Source organism: Osmerus mordax, chromosome 19, assembly GCF_038355195.1.
Source record: "Osmerus mordax isolate fOsmMor3 chromosome 19, fOsmMor3.pri, whole genome shotgun sequence".
In the NCBI taxonomy this organism is placed as follows: Eukaryota; Metazoa; Chordata; class Actinopteri; order Osmeriformes; family Osmeridae; genus Osmerus; species Osmerus mordax.
The window spans coordinates 2,289,517-2,308,503 of NC_090068.1; the positions used below are offsets into that span (position 1 = coordinate 2,289,517).

Here is an 18,987-nt window from a genome sequence, read left to right on the forward strand (position 1 = left end):
GTTTCCCCATCACTTCTTTCGCTCCGAGCGAGTGTCCTGGGTCGGTGACATGGCAAGAAGCAAACACCTTGGGCCAGTGGCGCAATGGATAACGCGTCTGACTACGGATCAGAAGATTCCAGGTTCGACTCCTGGCTGGCTCGAGCATCCATTTAACCAATTCTGTATTTGGGCGATGAGGGAAAAAAGTCTGTCAAGTAGTTGAGCGTAGCGCGCCAAACTAAAAGAACAGGCCTTATGCCTTTTTCACCAAAGCTCCTACTTTGATTCCTCACCGTTGCGCAGATACCACGAAGGAAGCGCCTGAATGAACGTTTTGCTGCAGCAGGTATTGAAAGAGCTTGGGAAAAGGGAATGCTTTTCTTCAAACCGGTAGAAAAAAGAAAAAGCTGGCTATGGTGTGACCATACAAGGATTTGACGCAAACGAGTGAAAATGCATGTGCTGCGTGCCATCAATACAAGCTGGTGCGAGTATAGTCACTTCAAAGCCGTTTTGGGGCGGATGAGTACCTATTTGAACTTGATTTAGGACCATTGAAAGTGTGAGAGTGACTGGCCTTGTTCTGCTTCGGGGACACAAAGGCAAGAATCATAATTTGTGTCCGAAAAAGGACACTATGCAGGGAATGAGTAGCCCTTCCGCGCCATTCTTGTAAAACGCTCCACAATCTTGTCATAACCAAATTAAAAAGTGACAAACCTTGAAATGTGGCATAGATAACGAGGTGGAAAATGGCTTGTTTGGAAATTGAGACGGCTTAGACAAAGGGAGAGAGGCTGGGAACTTACGTTCGCAGTTTATTCATGTGGCACAGCACAGTATAGAACACCCGTGGCCACCGGCTCTCGTGTGTCCAGCGAGAAGCGGCGAGCCGTGATCGTATAGTGGTTAGTACTCTGCGTTGTGGTCGCAGCAACCCCGGTTCGAATCCGGGTCACGGCACAATTTTCGTTGTCCCTATGTGCAGACAAGGGACGTTGCGCGCCGTGCGTATACGCGACCAGTGCCATGCGCAGAGCTACTCCCCCTCGTCTCTGTTTAAAAAGAGCGTTTAGATATATAGTCTCGGTTAGTAGACCTGCGAAAGAGGAAGACCACTGTCGGCTGTTTCCCCATCACTTCTTTCGCTCCGAGCGAGTGTCCTGGGTCGGTGACATGGCAAGAAGCAAACACCTTGGGCCAGTGGCGCAATGGATAACGCGTCTGACTACGGATCAGAAGATTCCAGGTTCGACTCCTGGCTGGCTCGAGCATCCATTTAACCAATTCTGTATTTGGGCGATGAGGGAAAAAAGTCTGTCAAGTAGTTGAGCGTAGCGCGCCAAACTAAAAGAACAGGCCTTATGCCTTTTTCACCAAAGCTCCTACTTTGATTCCTCACCGTTGCGCAGATACCACGAAGGAAGCGCCTGAATGAACGTTTTGCTGCAGCAGGTATTGAAAGAGCTTGGGAAAAGGGAATGCTTTTCTTCAAACCGGTAGAAAAAAGAAAAAGCTGGCTATGGTGTGACCATACAAGGATTTGACGCAAACGAGTGAAAATGCATGTGCTGCGTGCCATCAATACAAGCTGGTGCGAGTATAGTCACTTCAAAGCCGTTTTGGGGCGGATGAGTACCTATTTGAACTTGATTTAGGACCATTGAAAGTGTGAGAGTGACTGGCCTTGTTCTGCTTCGGGGACACAAAGGCAAGAATCATAATTTGTGTCCGAAAAAGGACACTATGCAGGGAATGAGTAGCCCTTCCGCGCCATTCTTGTAAAACGCTCCACAATCTTGTCATAACCAAATTAAAAAGTGACAAACCTTGAAATGTGGCATAGATAACGAGGTGGAAAATGGCTTGTTTGGAAATTGAGACGGCTTAGACAAAGGGAGAGAGGCTGGGAACTTACGTTCGCAGTTTATTCATGTGGCACAGCACAGTATAGAACACCCGTGGCCACCGGCTCTCGTGTGTCCAGCGAGAAGCGGCGAGCCGTGATCGTATAGTGGTTAGTACTCTGCGTTGTGGTCGCAGCAACCCCGGTTCGAATCCGGGTCACGGCACAATTTTCGTTGTCCCTATGTGCAGACAAGGGACGTTGCGCGCCGTGCGTATACGCGACCAGTGCCATGCGCAGAGCTACTCCCCCTCGTCTCTGTTTAAAAAGAGCGTTTAGATATATAGTCTCGGTTAGTAGACCTGCGAAAGAGGAAGACCACTGTCGGCTGTTTCCCCATCACTTCTTTCGCTCCGAGCGAGTGTCCTGGGTCGGTGACATGGCAAGAAGCAAACACCTTGGGCCAGTGGCGCAATGGATAACGCGTCTGACTACGGATCAGAAGATTCCAGGTTCGACTCCTGGCTGGCTCGAGCATCCATTTAACCAATTCTGTATTTGGGCGATGAGGGAAAAAAGTCTGTCAAGTAGTTGAGCGTAGCGCGCCAAACTAAAAGAACAGGCCTTATGCCTTTTTCACCAAAGCTCCTACTTTGATTCCTCACCGTTGCGCAGATACCACGAAGGAAGCGCCTGAATGAACGTTTTGCTGCAGCAGGTATTGAAAGAGCTTGGGAAAAGGGAATGCTTTTCTTCAAACCGGTAGAAAAAAGAAAAAGCTGGCTATGGTGTGACCATACAAGGATTTGACGCAAACGAGTGAAAATGCATGTGCTGCGTGCCATCAATACAAGCTGGTGCGAGTATAGTCACTTCAAAGCCGTTTTGGGGCGGATGAGTACCTATTTGAACTTGATTTAGGACCATTGAAAGTGTGAGAGTGACTGGCCTTGTTCTGCTTCGGGGACACAAAGGCAAGAATCATAATTTGTGTCCGAAAAAGGACACTATGCAGGGAATGAGTAGCCCTTCCGCGCCATTCTTGTAAAACGCTCCACAATCTTGTCATAACCAAATTAAAAAGTGACAAACCTTGAAATGTGGCATAGATAACGAGGTGGAAAATGGCTTGTTTGGAAATTGAGACGGCTTAGACAAAGGGAGAGAGGCTGGGAACTTACGTTCGCAGTTTATTCATGTGGCACAGCACAGTATAGAACACCCGTGGCCACCGGCTCTCGTGTGTCCAGCGAGAAGCGGCGAGCCGTGATCGTATAGTGGTTAGTACTCTGCGTTGTGGTCGCAGCAACCCCGGTTCGAATCCGGGTCACGGCACAATTTTCGTTGTCCCTATGTGCAGACAAGGGACGTTGCGCGCCGTGCGTATACGCGACCAGTGCCATGCGCAGAGCTACTCCCCCTCGTCTCTGTTTAAAAAGAGCGTTTAGATATATAGTCTCGGTTAGTAGACCTGCGAAAGAGGAAGACCACTGTCGGCTGTTTCCCCATCACTTCTTTCGCTCCGAGCGAGTGTCCTGGGTCGGTGACATGGCAAGAAGCAAACACCTTGGGCCAGTGGCGCAATGGATAACGCGTCTGACTACGGATCAGAAGATTCCAGGTTCGACTCCTGGCTGGCTCGAGCATCCATTTAACCAATTCTGTATTTGGGCGATGAGGGAAAAAAGTCTGTCAAGTAGTTGAGCGTAGCGCGCCAAACTAAAAGAACAGGCCTTATGCCTTTTTCACCAAAGCTCCTACTTTGATTCCTCACCGTTGCGCAGATACCACGAAGGAAGCGCCTGAATGAACGTTTTGCTGCAGCAGGTATTGAAAGAGCTTGGGAAAAGGGAATGCTTTTCTTCAACCGGTAGAAAAAAGAAAAAGCTGGCTATGGTGTGACCATACAAGGATTTGACGCAAACGAGTGAAAATGCATGTGCTGCGTGCCATCAATACAAGCTGGTGCGAGTATAGTCACTTCAAAGCCGTTTTGGGGCGGATGAGTACCTATTTGAACTTGATTTAGGACCATTGAAAGTGTGAGAGTGACTGGCCTTGTTCTGCTTCGGGGACACAAAGGCAAGAATCATAATTTGTGTCCGAAAAAGGACACTATGCAGGGAATGAGTAGCCCTTCCGCGCCATTCTTGTAAAACGCTCCACAATCTTGTCATAACCAAATTAAAAAGTGACAAACCTTGAAATGTGGCATAGATAACGAGGTGGAAAATGGCTTGTTTGGAAATTGAGACGGCTTAGACAAAGGGAGAGAGGCTGGGAACTTACGTTCGCAGTTTATTCATGTGGCACAGCACAGTATAGAACACCCGTGGCCACCGGCTCTCGTGTGTCCAGCGAGAAGCGGCGAGCCGTGATCGTATAGTGGTTAGTACTCTGCGTTGTGGTCGCAGCAACCCCGGTTCGAATCCGGGTCACGGCACAATTTTCGTTGTCCCTATGTGCAGACAAGGGACGTTGCGCGCCGTGCGTATACGCGACCAGTGCCATGCGCAGAGCTACTCCCCCTCGTCTCTGTTTAAAAAGAGCGTTTAGATATATAGTCTCGGTTAGTAGACCTGCGAAAGAGGAAGACCACTGTCGGCTGTTTCCCCATCACTTCTTTCGCTCCGAGCGAGTGTCCTGGGTCGGTGACATGGCAAGAAGCAAACACCTTGGGCCAGTGGCGCAATGGATAACGCGTCTGACTACGGATCAGAAGATTCCAGGTTCGACTCCTGGCTGGCTCGAGCATCCATTTAACCAATTCTGTATTTGGGCGATGAGGGAAAAAAGTCTGTCAAGTAGTTGAGCGTAGCGCGCCAAACTAAAAGAACAGGCCTTATGCCTTTTTCACCAAAGCTCCTACTTTGATTCCTCACCGTTGCGCAGATACCACGAAGGAAGCGCCTGAATGAACGTTTTGCTGCAGCAGGTATTGAAAGAGCTTGGGAAAAGGGAATGCTTTTCTTCAACCGGTAGAAAAAAGAAAAAGCTGGCTATGGTGTGACCATACAAGGATTTGACGCAAACGAGTGAAAATGCATGTGCTGCGTGCCATCAATACAAGCTGGTGCGAGTATAGTCACTTCAAAGCCGTTTTGGGGCGGATGAGTACCTATTTGAACTTGATTTAGGACCATTGAAAGTGTGAGAGTGACTGGCCTTGTTCTGCTTCGGGGACACAAAGGCAAGAATCATAATTTGTGTCCGAAAAAGGACACTATGCAGGGAATGAGTAGCCCTTCCGCGCCATTCTTGTAAAACGCTCCACAATCTTGTCATAACCAAATTAAAAAGTGACAAACCTTGAAATGTGGCATAGATAACGAGGTGGAAAATGGCTTGTTTGGAAATTGAGACGGCTTAGACAAAGGGAGAGAGGCTGGGAACTTACGTTCGCAGTTTATTCATGTGGCACAGCACAGTATAGAACACCCGTGGCCACCGGCTCTCGTGTGTCCAGAGAGAAGCGGCGAGCCGTGATCGTATAGTGGTTAGTACTCTGCGTTGTGGTCGCAGCAACCCCGGTTCGAATCCGGGTCACGGCACATTTTTCGTTGTCCCTATGTGCAGACAAGGGACGTTGCGCGCCGTGCGTATACGCGACCAGTGCCATGCGCAGAGCTACTCCCCCTCGTCTCTGTTTAAAAAGAGCGTTTAGATATATAGTCTCGGTTAGTAGACCTGCGAAAGAGGAAGACCACTGTCGGCTGTTTCCCCATCACTTCTTTCGCTCCGAGCGAGTGTCCTGGGTCGGTGACATGGCAAGAAGCAAACACCTTGGGCCAGTGGCGCAATGGATAACGCGTCTGACTACGGATCAGAAGATTCCAGGTTCGACTCCTGGCTGGCTCGAGCATCCATTTAACCAATTCTGTATTTGGGCGATGAGGGAAAAAAGTCTGTCAAGTAGTTGAGCGTAGCGCGCCAAACTAAAAGAACAGGCCTTATGCCTTTTTCACCAAAGCTCCTACTTTGATTCCTCACCGTTGCGCAGATACCACGAAGGAAGCGCCTGAATGAACGTTTTGCTGCAGCAGGTATTGAAAGAGCTTGGGAAAAGGGAATGCTTTTCTTCAACCGGTAGAAAAAAGAAAAAGCTGGCTATGGTGTGACCATACATGGATTTGACGCAAACGAGTGAAAATGCATGTGCTGCGTGCCATCAATACAAGCTGGTGCGAGTATAGTCACTTCAAAGCCGTTTTGGGGCGGATGAGTACCTATTTGAACTTGATTTAGGACCATTGAAAGTGTGAGAGTGACTGGCCTTGTTCTGCTTCGGGGACACAAAGGCAAGAATCATAATTTGTGTCCGAAAAAGGACACTATGCAGGGAATGAGTAGCCCTTCCGCGCCATTCTTGTAAAACGCTCCACAATCTTGTCATAACCAAATTAAAAAGTGACAAACCTTGAAATGTGGCATAGATAACGAGGTGGAAAATGGCTTGTTTGGAAATTGAGACGGCTTAGACAAAGGGAGAGAGGCTGGGAACTTACGTTCGCAGTTTATTCATGTGGCACAGCACAGTATAGAACACCCGTGGCCACCGGCTCTCGTGTGTCCAGCGAGAAGCGGCGAGCCGTGATCGTATAGTGGTTAGTACTCTGCGTTGTGGTCGCAGCAACCCCGGTTCGAATCCGGGTCACGGCACAATTTTCGTTGTCCCTATGTGCAGACAAGGGACGTTGCGCGCCGTGCGTATACGCGACCAGTGCCATGCGCAGAGCTACTCCCCCTCGTCTCTGTTTAAAAAGAGCGTTTAGATATATAGTCTCGGTTAGTAGACCTGCGAAAGAGGAAGACCACTGTCGGCTGTTTCCCCGTCACTTCTTTCGCTCCGAGCGAGTGTCCTGGGTCGGTGACATGGCAAGAAGCAAACACCTTGGGCCAGTGGCGCAATGGATAACGCGTCTGACTACGGATCAGAAGATTCCAGGTTCGACTCCTGGCTGGCTCGAGCATCCATTTAACCAATTCTGTATTTGGGCGATGAGGGAAAAAAGTCTGTCAAGTAGTTGAGCGTAGCGCGCCAAACTAAAAGAACAGGCCTTATGCCTTTTTCACCAAAGCTCCTACTTTGATTCCTCACCGTTGCGCAGATACCACGAAGGAAGCGCCTGAATGAACGTTTTGCTGCAGCAGGTATTGAAAGAGCTTGGGAAAAGGGAATGCTTTTCTTCAACCGGTAGAAAAAAGAAAAAGCTGGCTATGGTGTGACCATACAAGGATTTGACGCAAACGAGTGAAAATGCATGTGCTGCGTGCCATCAATACAAGCTGGTGCGAGTATAGTCACTTCAAAGCCGTTTTGGGGCGGATGAGTACCTATTTGAACTTGATTTAGGACCATTGAAAGTGTGAGAGTGACTGGCCTTGTTCTGCTTCGGGGACACAAAGGCAAGAATCATAATTTGTGTCCGAAAAAGGACACTATGCAGGGAATGAGTAGCCCTTCCGCGCCATTCTTGTAAAACGCTCCACAATCTTGTCATAACCAAATTAAAAAGTGACAAACCTTGAAATGTGGCATAGATAACGAGGTGGAAAATGGCTTGTTTGGAAATTGAGACGGCTTAGACAAAGGGAGAGAGGCTGGGAACTTACGTTCGCAGTTTATTCATGTGGCACAGCACAGTATAGAACACCCGTGGCCACCGGCTCTCGTGTGTCCAGAGAGAAGCGGCGAGCCGTGATCGTATAGTGGTTAGTACTCTGCGTTGTGGTCGCAGCAACCCCGGTTCGAATCCGGGTCACGGCACATTTTTCGTTGTCCCTATGTGCAGACAAGGGACGTTGCGCGCCGTGCGTATACGCGACCAGTGCCATGCGCAGAGCTACTCCCCCTCGTCTCTGTTTAAAAAGAGCGTTTAGATATATAGTCTCGGTTAGTAGACCTGCGAAAGAGGAAGACCACTGTCGGCTGTTTCCCCGTCACTTCTTTTGCTCCGAGCGAGTGTCCTGGGTCGGTGACATGGCAAGCAGCAAACACCTTGGGCCAGTGGCGCAATGGATAACGCGTCTGACTACGGATCAGAAGATTCCAGGTTCGACTCCTGGCTGGCTCGAGCATCCATTTAACCAATTCTGTATTTGGGCGATGAGGGAAAAAAGTCTGTCAAGTAGTTGAGCGTAGCGCGCCAAACTAAAAGAACAGGCCTTATGCCTTTTTCACCAAAGCTCCTACTTTGATTCCTCACCGTTGCGCAGATACCACGAAGGAAGCGCCTGAATGAACGTTTTGCTGCAGCAGGTATTGAAAGAGCTTGGGAAAAGGGAATGCTTTTCTTCAAACCGGTAGAAAAAAGAAAAAGCTGGCTATGGTGTGACCATACAAGGATTTGACGCAAACGAGTGAAAATGCATGTGCTGCGTGCCATCAATACAAGCTGGTGCGAGTATAGTCACTTCAAAGCCGTTTTGGGGCGGATGAGTACCTATTTGAACTTGATTTAGGACCATTGAAAGTGTGAGAGTGACTGGCCTTGTTCTGCTTCGGGGACACAAAGGCAAGAATCATAATTTGTGTCCGAAAAAGGACACTATGCAGGGAATGAGTAGCCCTTCCGCGCCATTCTTGTAAAACGCTCCACAATCTTGTCATAACCAAATTAAAAAGTGACAAACCTTGAAATGTGGCATAGATAACGAGGTGGAAAATGGCTTGTTTGGAAATTGAGACGGCTTAGACAAAGGGAGAGAGGCTGGGAACTTACGTTCGCAGTTTATTCATGTGGCACAGCACAGTATAGAACACCCGTGGCCACCGGCTCTCGTGTGTCCAGCGAGAAGCGGCGAGCCGTGATCGTATAGTGGTTAGTACTCTGCGTTGTGGTCGCAGCAGCCCCGGTTCGAATCCGGGTCACGGCACATTTTTCGTTGTCCCTATGTGCAGACAAGGGACGTTGCGCGCCGTGCGTATACGCGACCAGTGCCATGCGCAGAGCTACTCCCCCTCGTCTCTGTTTAAAAAGAGCGTTTAGATATATAGTCTCGGTTAGTAGACCTGCGAAAGAGGAAGACCACTGTCGGCTGTTTCCCCGTCACTTCTTTCGCTCCGAGCGAGTGTCCTGGGTCGGTGACATGGCAAGAAGCAAACACCTTGGGCCAGTGGCGCAATGGATAACGCGTCTGACTACGGATCAGAAGATTCCAGGTTCGACTCCTGGCTGGCTCGAGCATCCATTTAACCAATTCTGTATTTGGGCGATGAGGGAAAAAAGTCTGTCAAGTAGTTGAGCGTAGCGCGCCAAACTAAAAGAACAGGCCTTATGCCTTTTTCACCAAAGCTCCTACTTTGATTCCTCACCGTTGCGCAGATACCACGAAGGAAGCGCCTGAATGAACGTTTTGCTGCAGCAGGTATTGAAAGAGCTTGGGAAAAGGGAATGCTTTTCTTCAAACCGGTAGAAAAAAGAAAAAGCTGGCTATGGTGTGACCATACAAGGATTTGACGCAAACGAGTGAAAATGCATGTGCTGCGTGCCATCAATACAAGCTGGTGCGAGTATAGTCACTTCAAAGCCGTTTTGGGGCGGATGAGTACCTATTTGAACTTGATTTAGGACCATTGAAAGTGTGAGAGTGACTGGCCTTGTTCTGCTTCGGGGACACAAAGGCAAGAATCATAATTTGTGTCCGAAAAAGGACACTATGCAGGGAATGAGTAGCCCTTCCGCGCCATTCTTGTAAAACGCTCCACAATCTTGTCATAACCAAATTAAAAAGTGACAAACCTTGAAATGTGGCATAGATAACGAGGTGGAAAATGGCTTGTTTGGAAATTGAGACGGCTTAGACAAAGGGAGAGAGGCTGGGAACTTACGTTCGCAGTTTATTCATGTGGCACAGTATAGAACACCCGTGGCCACCAGCTCTCACGTGTCCAGCGAGAAGCGGCGAGCCGTGATCGTATAGTGGTTAGTACTCTGCGTTGTGGTCGCAGCAACCCCGGTTAGAATCTGGGTCGCGGCACATTTTTCGTTGTCCCTATGTGCAGACAAGGGACGTTGCGCGCCGTGCGTATACGCGACCAGTGCCATGCGCAGAGCTACTCCCCCTCGTCTCTGTTTAAAAAGAGCGTTTAGATATATAGTCTCGGTTAGTAGACCTGCGAAAGAGGAAGACCACTGTCGGCTGTTTCCCCATCACTTCTTTCGCTCCGAGCGAGTGTCCTGGGTCGGTGACATGGCAAGCAGCAAACACCTTGGGCCAGTGGCGCAATGGATAACGCGTCTGACTACGGATCAGAAGATTCCAGATTCGACTCCTGGCTGGCTCGAGCATCCATTTAACCAATTCTGTATTTGGGCGATGAGGGAAAAAAGTCTGTCAAGTAGTTGAGCGTAGCGCGCCAAACTAAAAGAACAGGCCTTATGCCTTTTTCACCAAAGCTCCTACTTTGATTCCTCACCGTTGCGCAGATACCACGAAGGAAGCGCCTGAATGAACGTTTTGCTGCAGCAGGTATTGAAAGAGCTTGGGAAAAGGGAATGCTTTTCTTCAAACCGGTAGAAAAAAGAAAAAGCTGGCTATGGTGTGACCATACAAGGATTTGACGCAAACGAGTGAAAATGCATGTGCTGCGTGCCATCAATACAAGCTGGTGCGAGTATAGTCACTTGAGTACCTATTTGAACTTGATTTAGGACCATTGAAAGTGTGAGAGTGACTGGCCTTGTTCTGCTTCGGGGACACAAAGGCAAGAATCATAATTTGTGTCCGAAAAAGGACACTATGCAGGGAATGAGTAGCCCTTCCGCGCCATTCTTGTAAAACGCTCCACAATCTTGTCATAACCAAATTAAAAAGTGACAAACCTTGAAATGTGGCATAGATAACGAGGTGGAAAATGGCTTGTTTGGAAATTGAGACGGCTTAGACAAAGGGAGAGAGGCTGGGAACTTACGTTTGCAGTTTATTCATGTGGCACAGCACAGTATAGAACACCCGTGGCCACCGGCTCTCGTGTGTCCAGCGAGAAGCGGCGAGCCGTGATCGTATAGTGGTTAGTACTCTGCGTTGTGGTCGCAGCAACCCCGGTTCGAATCCGGGTCACGGCACATTTTTCGTTGTCCCTATGTGCAGACAAGGGACGTTGCGCGCCGTGCGTATACGCGACCAGTGCCATGCGCAGAGCTACTCCCCCTCGTCTCTGTTTAAAAAGAGCGTTTAGATATATAGTCTCGGTTAGTAGACCTGCGAAAGAGGAAGACCACTGTCGGCTGTTTCCCCGTCACTTCTTTCGCTCCGAGCGAGTGTCCTGGGTCGGTGACATGGCAAGCAGCAAACACCTTGGGCCAGTGGCGCAATGGATAATGCGTCTGACTACGGATCAGAAGATTCCAGGTTCGACTCCTGGCTGGCTCGAGCATCCATTTAACCAATTCTGTATTTGGGCGATGAGGGAAAAAAGTCTGTCAAGTAGTTGAGCGTAGCGCGCCAAACTAAAAGAACAGGCCTTATGCCTTTTTCACCAAAGCTCCTACTTTGATTCCTCACCGTTGCGCAGATACCACGAAGGAAGCGCCTGAATGAACGTTTTGCTGCAGCAGGTATTGAAAGAGCTTGGGAAAAGGGAATGCTTTTCTTCAACCGGTAGAAAAAAGAAAAAGCTGGCTATGGTGTGACCATACAAGGATTTGACGCAAACGAGTGAAAATGCATGTGCTGCGTGCCATCAATACAAGCTGGTGCGAGTATAGTCACTTCAAAGCAGTTTTGGGGCGGATGAGTACCTATTTGAACTTGATTTAGGACCATTGAAAGTGTGAGAGTGACTGGCCTTGTTCTGCTTCGGGGACACAAAGGCAAGAATCATAATTTGTGTCCGAAAAAGGACACTATGCAGGGAATGAGTAGCCCTTCCGCGCCATTCTTGTAAAACGCTCCACAATCTTGTCATAACCAAATTAAAAAGTGACAAACCTTGAAATGTGGCATAGATAACGAGGTGGAAAATGGCTTGTTTGGAAATTGAGACGGCTTAGACAAAGGGAGAGAGGCTGGGAACTTACGTTCGCAGTTTATTCATGTGGCACAGCACAGTATAGAACACCCGTGGCCACCGGCTCTCGTGTGTCCAGCGAGAAGCGGCGAGCCGTGATCGTATAGTGGTTAGTACTCTGCGTTGTGGTCGCAGCAACCCCGGTTCGAATCCGGGTCACGGCACATTTTTCGTTGTCCCTATGTGCAGACAAGGGACGTTGCGCGCCGTGCGTATACGCGACCAGTGCCATGCGCAGAGCTACTCCCCCTCGTCTCTGTTTAAAAAGAGCGTTTAGATATATAGTCTCGGTTAGTAGACCTGCGAAAGAGGAAGACCACTGTCGGCTGTTTCCCCATCACTTCTTTCACTCCGAGCGAGTGTCCTGGGTCGGTGACATGGCAAGAAGCAAACACCTTGGGCCAGTGGCGCAATGGATAACGCGTCTGACTACGGATCAGAAGATTCCAGGTTCGACTCCTGGCTGGCTCGAGCATCCATTTAACCAATTCTGTATTTGGGCGATGAGGGAAAAAAGTCTGTCAAGTAGTTGAGCGTAGCGCGCCAAACTAAAAGAACAGGCCTTATGCCTTTTTCACCAAAGCTCCTACTTTGATTCCTCACCGTTGCGCAGATACCACGAAGGAAGCGCCTGAATGAACGTTTTGCTGCAGCAGGTATTGAAAGAGCTTGGGAAAAGGGAATGCTTTTCTTCAACCGGTAGAAAAAAGAAAAAGCTGGCTATGGTGTGACCATACAAGGATTTGACGCAAACGAGTGAAAATGCATGTGCTGCGTGCCATCAATACAAGCTGGTGCGAGTATAGTCACTTCAAAGCCGTTTTGGGGCGGATGAGTACCTATTTGAACTTGATTTAGGACCATTGAAAGTGTGAGAGTGACTGGCCTTGTTCTGCTTCGGGGACACAAAGGCAAGAATCATAATTTGTGTCCGAAAAAGGACACTATGCAGGGAATGAGTAGCCCTTCCGCGCCATTCTTGTAAAACGCTCCACAATCTTGTCATAACCAAATTAAAAAGTGACAAACCTTGAAATGTGGCATAGATAACGAGGTGGAAAATGGCTTGTTTGGAAATTGAGACGGCTTAGACAAAGGGAGAGAGGCTGGGAACTTACGTTCGCAGTTTATTCATGTGGCACAGCACAGTATAGAACACCCGTGGCCACCAGCTCTCGTGTGTCCAGCGAGAAGCGGCGAGCCGTGATCGTATAGTGGTTAGTACTCTGCGTTGTGGTCGCAGCATCCCCGGGTCACGGCACATTTTTCGTTGTCCCTATGTGCAGACAAGGGACGTTGCGCGCCGTGCGTATACGCGACCAGTGCCATGCGCAGAGCTACTCCCCCTCGTCTCTGTTTAAAAAGAGCGTTTAGATATATAGTCTCGGTTAGTAGACCTGCGAAAGAGGAAGACCACTGTCGGCTGTTTCCCCGTCACTTCTTTCGCTCCGAGCGAGTGTCCTGGGTCGGTGACATGGCAAGAAGCAAACACCTTGGGCCAGTGGCGCAATGGATAACGCGTCTGACTACGGATCAGAAGATTCCAGGTTCGACTCCTGGCTGGCTCGAGCATCCATTTAACCAATTCTGTATTTGGGCGATGAGGGAAAAAAGTCTGTCAAGTAGTTGAGCGTAGCGCGCCAAACTAAAAGAACAGGCCTTATGCCTTTTTCACCAAAGCTCCTACTTTGATTCCTCACCGTTGCGCAGATACCACGAAGGAAGCGCCTGAATGAACGTTTTGCTGCAGCAGGTATTGAAAGAGCTTGGGAAAAGGGAATGCTTTTCTTCAACCGGTAGAAAAAAGAAAAAGCTGGCTATGGTGTGACCATACAAGGATTTGACGCAAACGAGTGAAAATGCATGTGCTGCGTGCCATCAATACAAGCTGGTGCGAGTATAGTCACTTCAAAGCCGTTTTGGGGCGGATGAGTACCTATTTGAACTTGATTTAGGACCATTGAAAGTGTGAGAGTGACTGGCCTTGTTCTGCTTCGGGGACACAAAGGCAAGAATCATAATTTGTGTCCGAAAAAGGACACTATGCAGGGAATGAGTAGCCCTTCCGCGCCATTCTTGTAAAACGCTCCACAATCTTGTCATAACCAAATTAAAAAGTGACAAACCTTGAAATGTGGCATAGATAACGAGGTGGAAAATGGCTTGTTTGGAAATTGAGACGGCTTATACAAAGGGAGAGAGGCTGGGAACTTACGTTCGCAGTTTATTCATGTGGCACAGTATAGAACACCCGTGGCCACCAGCTCTCATGTGTCCAGCGAGAAGCGGCGAGCCGTGATCGTATAGTGGTTAGTACTCTGCGTTGTGGTCGCAGCAACCCCGGTTCGAATCCGGGTCACGGCACATTTTTCGTTGTCCCTATGTGCAGACAAGGGACGTTGCGCGCCGTGCGTATACGCGACCAGTGCCATGCGCAGAGCTACTCCCCCTCGTCTCTGTTTAAAAAGAGCGTTTAGATATATAGTCTCGGTTAGTAGACCTGCGAAAGAGGAAGACCACTGTCGGCTGTTTCCCCGTCACTTCTTTCGCTCCGAGCGAGTGTCCTGGGTCGGTGACATGGCAAGAAGCAAACACCTTGGGCCAGTGGCGCAATGGATAACGCGTCTGACTACGGATCAGAAGATTCCAGGTTCGACTCCTGGCTGGCTCGAGCATCCATTTAACCAATTCTGTATTTGGGCGATGAGGGAAAAAAGTCTGTCAAGTAGTTGAGCGTAGCGCGCCAAACTAAAAGAACAGGCCTTATGCCTTTTTCACCAAAGCTCCTACTTTGATTCCTCACCGTTGCGCAGATACCACGAAGGAAGCGCCTGAATGAACGTTTTGCTGCAGCAGGTATTGAAAGAGCTTGGGAAAAGGGAATGCTTTTCTTCAACCGGTAGAAAAAAGAAAAAGCTGGCTATGGTGTGACCATACAAGGATTTGACGCAAACGAGTGAAAATGCATGTGCTGCGTGCCATCAATACAAGCTGGTGCGAGTATAGTCACTTCAAAGCCGTTTTGGGGCGGATGAGTACCTATTTGAACTTGATTTAGGACCATTGAAAGTGTGAGAGTGACTGGCCTTGTTCTGCTTCGGGGACACAAAGGCAAGAATCATAATTTGTGTCCGAAAAAGGACACTATGCAGGGAATGAGTAGCCCTTCCGCGCCATTCTTGTAAAACGCTCCACAATCTTGTCATAACCAAATTAAAAAGTGACAAACCTTGAAATGTGGCATAGATAACGAGGTGGAAAATGGCTTGTTTGGAAATTGAGACGGCTTAGACAAAGGGAGAGAGGCTGGGAACTTACGTTCGCAGTTTATTCATGTGGCACAGCACAGTATAGAACACCCGTGGCCACCGGCTCTCGTGTGTCCAGCGAGAAGCGGCGAGCCGTGATCGTATAGTGGTTAGTACTCTGCGTTGTGGTCGCAGCAACCCCGGTTCGAATCCGGGTCACGGCACAATTTTCGTTGTCCCTATGTGCAGACAAGGGACGTTGCGCGCCGTGCGTATACGCGACCAGTGCCATGCGCAGAGCTACTCCCCCTCGTCTCTGTTTAAAAAGAGCGTTTAGATATATAGTCTCGGTTAGTAGACCTGCGAAAGAGGAAGACCACTGTCGGCTGTTTCCCCATCACTTCTTTCGCTCCGAGCGAGTGTCCTGGGTCGGTGACATGGCAAGAAGCAAACACCTTGGGCCAGTGGCGCAATGGATAACGCGTCTGACTACGGATCAGAAGATTCCAGGTTCGACTCCTGGCTGGCTCGAGCATCCATTTAACCAATTCTGTATTTGGGCGATGAGGGAAAAAAGTCTGTCAAGTAGTTGAGCGTAGCGCGCCAAACTAAAAGAACAGGCCTTATGCCTTTTTCACCAAAGCTCCTACTTTGATTCCTCACCGTTGCGCAGATACCACGAAGGAAGCGCCTGAATGAACGTTTTGCTGCAGCAGGTATTGAAAGAGCTTGGGAAAAGGGAATGCTTTTCTTCAACCGGTAGAAAAAAGAAAAAGCTGGCTATGGTGTGACCATACAAGGATTTGACGCAAACGAGTGAAAATGCATGTGCTGCGTGCCATCAATACAAGCTGGTGCGAGTATAGTCACTTCAAAGCCGTTTTGGGGCGGATGAGTACCTATTTGAACTTGATTTAGGACCATTGAAAGTGTGAGAGTGACTGGCCTTGTTCTGCTTCGGGGACACAAAGGCAAGAATCATAATTTGTGTCCGAAAAAGGACACTATGCAGGGAATGAGTAGCCCTTCCGCGCCATTCTTGTAAAACGCTCCACAATCTTGTCATAACCAAATTAAAAAGTGACAAACCTTGAAATGTGGCATAGATAACGAGGTGGAAAATGGCTTGTTTGGAAATTGAGACGGCTTAGACAAAGGGAGAGAGGCTGGGAACTTACGTTCGCAGTTTATTCATGTGGCACAGCACAGTATAGAACACCCGTGGCCACCGGCTCTCGTGTGTCCAGCGAGAAGCGGCGAGCCGTGATCGTATAGTGGTTAGTACTCTGCGTTGTGGTCGCAGCAACCCCGGTTCGAATCCGGGTCACGGCACATTTTTCGTTGTCCCTATGTGCAGACAAGGGACGTTGCGCGCCGTGCGTATACGCGACCAGTGCCATGCGCAGAGCTACTCCCCCTCGTCTCTGTTTAAAAAGAGCGTTTAGATATATAGTCTCGGTTAGTAGACCTGCGAAAGAGGAAGACCACTGTCGGCTGTTTCCCCGTCACTTCTTTCGCTCCGAGCGAGTGTCCTGGGTCGGTGACATGGCAAGAAGCAAACACCTTGGGCCAGTGGCGCAATGGATAACGCGTCTGACTACGGATCAGAAGATTCCAGGTTCGACTCCTGGCTGGCTCGAGCATCCATTTAACCAATTCTGTATTTGGGCGATGAGGGAAAAAAGTCTGTCAAGTAGTTGAGCGTAGCGCGCCAAACTAAAAGAACAGGCCTTATGCCTTTTTCACCAAAGCTCCTACTTTGATTCCTCACCGTTGCGCAGATACCACGAAGGAAGCGCCTGAATGAACGTTTTGCTGCAGCAGGTATTGAAAGAGCTTGGGAAAAGGGAATGCTTTTCTTCAAACCGGTAGAAAAAAGAAAAAGCTGGCTATGGTGTGACCATACAAGGATTTGACGCAAACGAGTGAAAATGCATGTGCTGCGTGCCATCAATACAAGCTGGTGCGAGTATAGTCACTTCAAAGCCGTTTTGGGGCGGATGAGTACCTATTTGAACTTGATTTAGGACCATTGAAAGTGTGAGAGTGACTGGCCTTGTTCTGCTTCGGGGACACAAAGGCAAGAATCATAATTTGTGTCCGAAAAAGGACACTATGCAGGGAATGAGTAGCCCTTCCGCGCCATTCTTGTAAAACGCTCCACAATCTTGTCATAACCAAATTAAAAAGTGACAAACCTTGAAATGTGGCATAGATAACGAGGTGGAAAATGGCTTGTTTGGAAATTGAGACGGCTTAGACAAAGGGAGAGAGGCTGGGAACTTACGTTCGCAGTTTATTCATGTGGCACAGCACAGTATAGAACACCCGTGGCCACCGGCTCTCGTGTGTCCAGCGAAAAGCGGCGAGCCGTGACCGTATAGTGGTTAGTACTCTGCGTTGTGGTCTCGGCAACCCCGGTTCGAATCCGGGTCACGGCACATTTTTCGTTGTCCCTATGTGCAGACAAGGGACGTTGCGCGCCGTGCGTATACGCGACCAGTGCCATGCGCAGAGCTACTCCCCCTCGTCTCTGTTTAAAAAGAGCGTTTAGATATATAGTCTCGGTTAGTAGACCTTCGAAAGAGGAAGACCACTGTCGGCTGTTTCCCCGTCACTTCTTTCGCTCCGAGCGAGTGTCCTGGGTCGGTGACATGGCAAGAAGCAAACACCTTGGGCCAGTGGCGCAATGGATAACGCGTCTGACTACGGATCAGAAGATTCCAGGTTCGACTCCTGGCTGGCTCGAGCATCCATTTAACCAATTCTGTATTTGGGCGATGAGGGAAAAAAGTCTGTCAAGTAGTTGAGCGTAGCGCGCCAAACTAAAAGAACAGGCCTTATGCCTTTTTCACCAAAGCTCCTACTTTGATTCCTCACCGTTGCGCAGATACCACGAAGGAAGCGCCTGAATGAACGTTTTGCTGCAGCAGGTATTGAAAGAGCTTGGGAAAAGGGAATGCTTTTCTTCAACCGGTAGAAAAAAGAAAAAGCAGGCTATGGTGTGACCATACAAGGATTTGACGCAAACGAGTGAAAATGCATGTGCTGCGTGCCATCAATACAAGCTGGTGCGAGTATAGTCACTTCAAAGCCGTTTTGGGGCGGATGAGTACCTATTTGAACTTGATTTAGGACCATTGAAAGTGTGAGAGTGACTGGCCTTGTTCTGCTTCGGGGACACAAAGGCAAGAATCATAATTTGTGTCCGAAAAAGGACACTATGCAGGGAATGAGTAGCCCTTCCGCGACATTCTTGTAAAACGCTCCACAATCTTGTCATAACCAAATTAAAAAGTGACAAACCTTGAAATGTGGCATAGATAACGAGGTGGAAAATGGCTTGTTTGGAAATTGAGACGGCTTAGACAAAGGGAGAGAGGCTGGGAACTTACGTTCGCAGTTTATTCATGTGGCACAGCACAGTATAGAACACCCGTGGCCACCGGCTCTCGTGTGTCCAGCGAGAAGCGGCGAGCCGTGATCGTATAGTGGTTAGTACTCTGCGTTGTGGTCGCAGCAACCCCGGTTCGAATCCGGGTCACGGCACATTTTTCGTTGTCCCTATGTGCAGACAAGGGACGTTGCGCGCCGTGCGTATACGCGACCAGTGCCATGCGCAGAGCTACTCCCCCTCGTCTCTGTTTAAAAAGAGCGTTTAGATATATAGTCTCGGTTAGTAGACCTGCGAAAGAGGAAGACCACTGTCGGCTGTTTCCCCATCACTTCTTTCGCTCCGAGCGAGTGTCCTGGGTCGGTGACATGGCAAGAAGCAAACACCTTGGGCCAGTGGCGCAATGGATAACGCGTCTGACTACGGATCAGAAGATTCCAGGTTCGACTCCTGGCTGGCTCGAGCATCCATTTAACCAATTCTGTATTTGGGCGATGAGGGAAAA

At 49.0% G+C, this 18,987-nt stretch overlaps 32 non-coding genes across 32 annotated transcripts; all 32 read left to right on the plus strand.

The window, feature by feature from the left end:
- Positions 1 to 70: 70 nt before the first annotated feature.
- Positions 71 to 143, plus strand: trnar-acg (transfer RNA arginine (anticodon ACG)). The gene has a single exon. It is a non-coding gene; the product is annotated as a tRNA-Arg (tRNA).
- A 730-nt stretch (positions 144 to 873) lies between these two features.
- trnah-gug (transfer RNA histidin (anticodon GUG)) lies at positions 874 to 945 on the plus strand. The gene has a single exon. It is a non-coding gene; the product is annotated as a tRNA-His (tRNA).
- A 234-nt stretch (positions 946 to 1,179) lies between these two features.
- trnar-acg (transfer RNA arginine (anticodon ACG)) lies at positions 1,180 to 1,252 on the plus strand. The gene has a single exon. It is a non-coding gene; the product is annotated as a tRNA-Arg (tRNA).
- A 730-nt stretch (positions 1,253 to 1,982) lies between these two features.
- On the plus strand, positions 1,983 to 2,054 carry trnah-gug (transfer RNA histidin (anticodon GUG)). Its single transcript has one exon. It is a non-coding gene; the product is annotated as a tRNA-His (tRNA).
- A 234-nt stretch (positions 2,055 to 2,288) lies between these two features.
- Positions 2,289 to 2,361, plus strand: trnar-acg (transfer RNA arginine (anticodon ACG)). Its single transcript has one exon. It is a non-coding gene; the product is annotated as a tRNA-Arg (tRNA).
- A 730-nt stretch (positions 2,362 to 3,091) lies between these two features.
- On the plus strand, positions 3,092 to 3,163 carry trnah-gug (transfer RNA histidin (anticodon GUG)). The gene has a single exon. It is a non-coding gene; the product is annotated as a tRNA-His (tRNA).
- A 234-nt stretch (positions 3,164 to 3,397) lies between these two features.
- On the plus strand, positions 3,398 to 3,470 carry trnar-acg (transfer RNA arginine (anticodon ACG)). Its single transcript has one exon. It is a non-coding gene; the product is annotated as a tRNA-Arg (tRNA).
- Positions 3,471 to 4,199: 729 nt separating this feature from the next.
- trnah-gug (transfer RNA histidin (anticodon GUG)) lies at positions 4,200 to 4,271 on the plus strand. The gene has a single exon. It is a non-coding gene; the product is annotated as a tRNA-His (tRNA).
- A 234-nt stretch (positions 4,272 to 4,505) lies between these two features.
- Positions 4,506 to 4,578, plus strand: trnar-acg (transfer RNA arginine (anticodon ACG)). Its single transcript has one exon. It is a non-coding gene; the product is annotated as a tRNA-Arg (tRNA).
- Positions 4,579 to 5,307: 729 nt separating this feature from the next.
- Positions 5,308 to 5,379, plus strand: trnah-gug (transfer RNA histidin (anticodon GUG)). The gene has a single exon. It is a non-coding gene; the product is annotated as a tRNA-His (tRNA).
- A 234-nt stretch (positions 5,380 to 5,613) lies between these two features.
- On the plus strand, positions 5,614 to 5,686 carry trnar-acg (transfer RNA arginine (anticodon ACG)). Its single transcript has one exon. It is a non-coding gene; the product is annotated as a tRNA-Arg (tRNA).
- A 729-nt stretch (positions 5,687 to 6,415) lies between these two features.
- On the plus strand, positions 6,416 to 6,487 carry trnah-gug (transfer RNA histidin (anticodon GUG)). The gene has a single exon. It is a non-coding gene; the product is annotated as a tRNA-His (tRNA).
- Positions 6,488 to 6,721: 234 nt separating this feature from the next.
- trnar-acg (transfer RNA arginine (anticodon ACG)) lies at positions 6,722 to 6,794 on the plus strand. The gene has a single exon. It is a non-coding gene; the product is annotated as a tRNA-Arg (tRNA).
- A 729-nt stretch (positions 6,795 to 7,523) lies between these two features.
- On the plus strand, positions 7,524 to 7,595 carry trnah-gug (transfer RNA histidin (anticodon GUG)). Its single transcript has one exon. It is a non-coding gene; the product is annotated as a tRNA-His (tRNA).
- Positions 7,596 to 7,829: 234 nt separating this feature from the next.
- Positions 7,830 to 7,902, plus strand: trnar-acg (transfer RNA arginine (anticodon ACG)). Its single transcript has one exon. It is a non-coding gene; the product is annotated as a tRNA-Arg (tRNA).
- A 730-nt stretch (positions 7,903 to 8,632) lies between these two features.
- Positions 8,633 to 8,704, plus strand: trnah-gug (transfer RNA histidin (anticodon GUG)). The gene has a single exon. It is a non-coding gene; the product is annotated as a tRNA-His (tRNA).
- A 234-nt stretch (positions 8,705 to 8,938) lies between these two features.
- Positions 8,939 to 9,011, plus strand: trnar-acg (transfer RNA arginine (anticodon ACG)). Its single transcript has one exon. It is a non-coding gene; the product is annotated as a tRNA-Arg (tRNA).
- Positions 9,012 to 10,042: 1,031 nt separating this feature from the next.
- Positions 10,043 to 10,115, plus strand: trnar-acg (transfer RNA arginine (anticodon ACG)). Its single transcript has one exon. It is a non-coding gene; the product is annotated as a tRNA-Arg (tRNA).
- A 709-nt stretch (positions 10,116 to 10,824) lies between these two features.
- On the plus strand, positions 10,825 to 10,896 carry trnah-gug (transfer RNA histidin (anticodon GUG)). Its single transcript has one exon. It is a non-coding gene; the product is annotated as a tRNA-His (tRNA).
- A 234-nt stretch (positions 10,897 to 11,130) lies between these two features.
- On the plus strand, positions 11,131 to 11,203 carry trnar-acg (transfer RNA arginine (anticodon ACG)). The gene has a single exon. It is a non-coding gene; the product is annotated as a tRNA-Arg (tRNA).
- A 729-nt stretch (positions 11,204 to 11,932) lies between these two features.
- On the plus strand, positions 11,933 to 12,004 carry trnah-gug (transfer RNA histidin (anticodon GUG)). The gene has a single exon. It is a non-coding gene; the product is annotated as a tRNA-His (tRNA).
- A 234-nt stretch (positions 12,005 to 12,238) lies between these two features.
- trnar-acg (transfer RNA arginine (anticodon ACG)) lies at positions 12,239 to 12,311 on the plus strand. The gene has a single exon. It is a non-coding gene; the product is annotated as a tRNA-Arg (tRNA).
- Positions 12,312 to 13,335: 1,024 nt separating this feature from the next.
- On the plus strand, positions 13,336 to 13,408 carry trnar-acg (transfer RNA arginine (anticodon ACG)). The gene has a single exon. It is a non-coding gene; the product is annotated as a tRNA-Arg (tRNA).
- A 724-nt stretch (positions 13,409 to 14,132) lies between these two features.
- Positions 14,133 to 14,204, plus strand: trnah-gug (transfer RNA histidin (anticodon GUG)). The gene has a single exon. It is a non-coding gene; the product is annotated as a tRNA-His (tRNA).
- A 234-nt stretch (positions 14,205 to 14,438) lies between these two features.
- Positions 14,439 to 14,511, plus strand: trnar-acg (transfer RNA arginine (anticodon ACG)). Its single transcript has one exon. It is a non-coding gene; the product is annotated as a tRNA-Arg (tRNA).
- A 729-nt stretch (positions 14,512 to 15,240) lies between these two features.
- trnah-gug (transfer RNA histidin (anticodon GUG)) lies at positions 15,241 to 15,312 on the plus strand. Its single transcript has one exon. It is a non-coding gene; the product is annotated as a tRNA-His (tRNA).
- Positions 15,313 to 15,546: 234 nt separating this feature from the next.
- Positions 15,547 to 15,619, plus strand: trnar-acg (transfer RNA arginine (anticodon ACG)). Its single transcript has one exon. It is a non-coding gene; the product is annotated as a tRNA-Arg (tRNA).
- Positions 15,620 to 16,348: 729 nt separating this feature from the next.
- Positions 16,349 to 16,420, plus strand: trnah-gug (transfer RNA histidin (anticodon GUG)). The gene has a single exon. It is a non-coding gene; the product is annotated as a tRNA-His (tRNA).
- Positions 16,421 to 16,654: 234 nt separating this feature from the next.
- trnar-acg (transfer RNA arginine (anticodon ACG)) lies at positions 16,655 to 16,727 on the plus strand. The gene has a single exon. It is a non-coding gene; the product is annotated as a tRNA-Arg (tRNA).
- Positions 16,728 to 17,763: 1,036 nt separating this feature from the next.
- trnar-acg (transfer RNA arginine (anticodon ACG)) lies at positions 17,764 to 17,836 on the plus strand. The gene has a single exon. It is a non-coding gene; the product is annotated as a tRNA-Arg (tRNA).
- A 729-nt stretch (positions 17,837 to 18,565) lies between these two features.
- On the plus strand, positions 18,566 to 18,637 carry trnah-gug (transfer RNA histidin (anticodon GUG)). Its single transcript has one exon. It is a non-coding gene; the product is annotated as a tRNA-His (tRNA).
- Positions 18,638 to 18,871: 234 nt separating this feature from the next.
- trnar-acg (transfer RNA arginine (anticodon ACG)) lies at positions 18,872 to 18,944 on the plus strand. Its single transcript has one exon. It is a non-coding gene; the product is annotated as a tRNA-Arg (tRNA).
- The last annotated feature ends 43 nt before the right edge of the window (positions 18,945 to 18,987 follow it).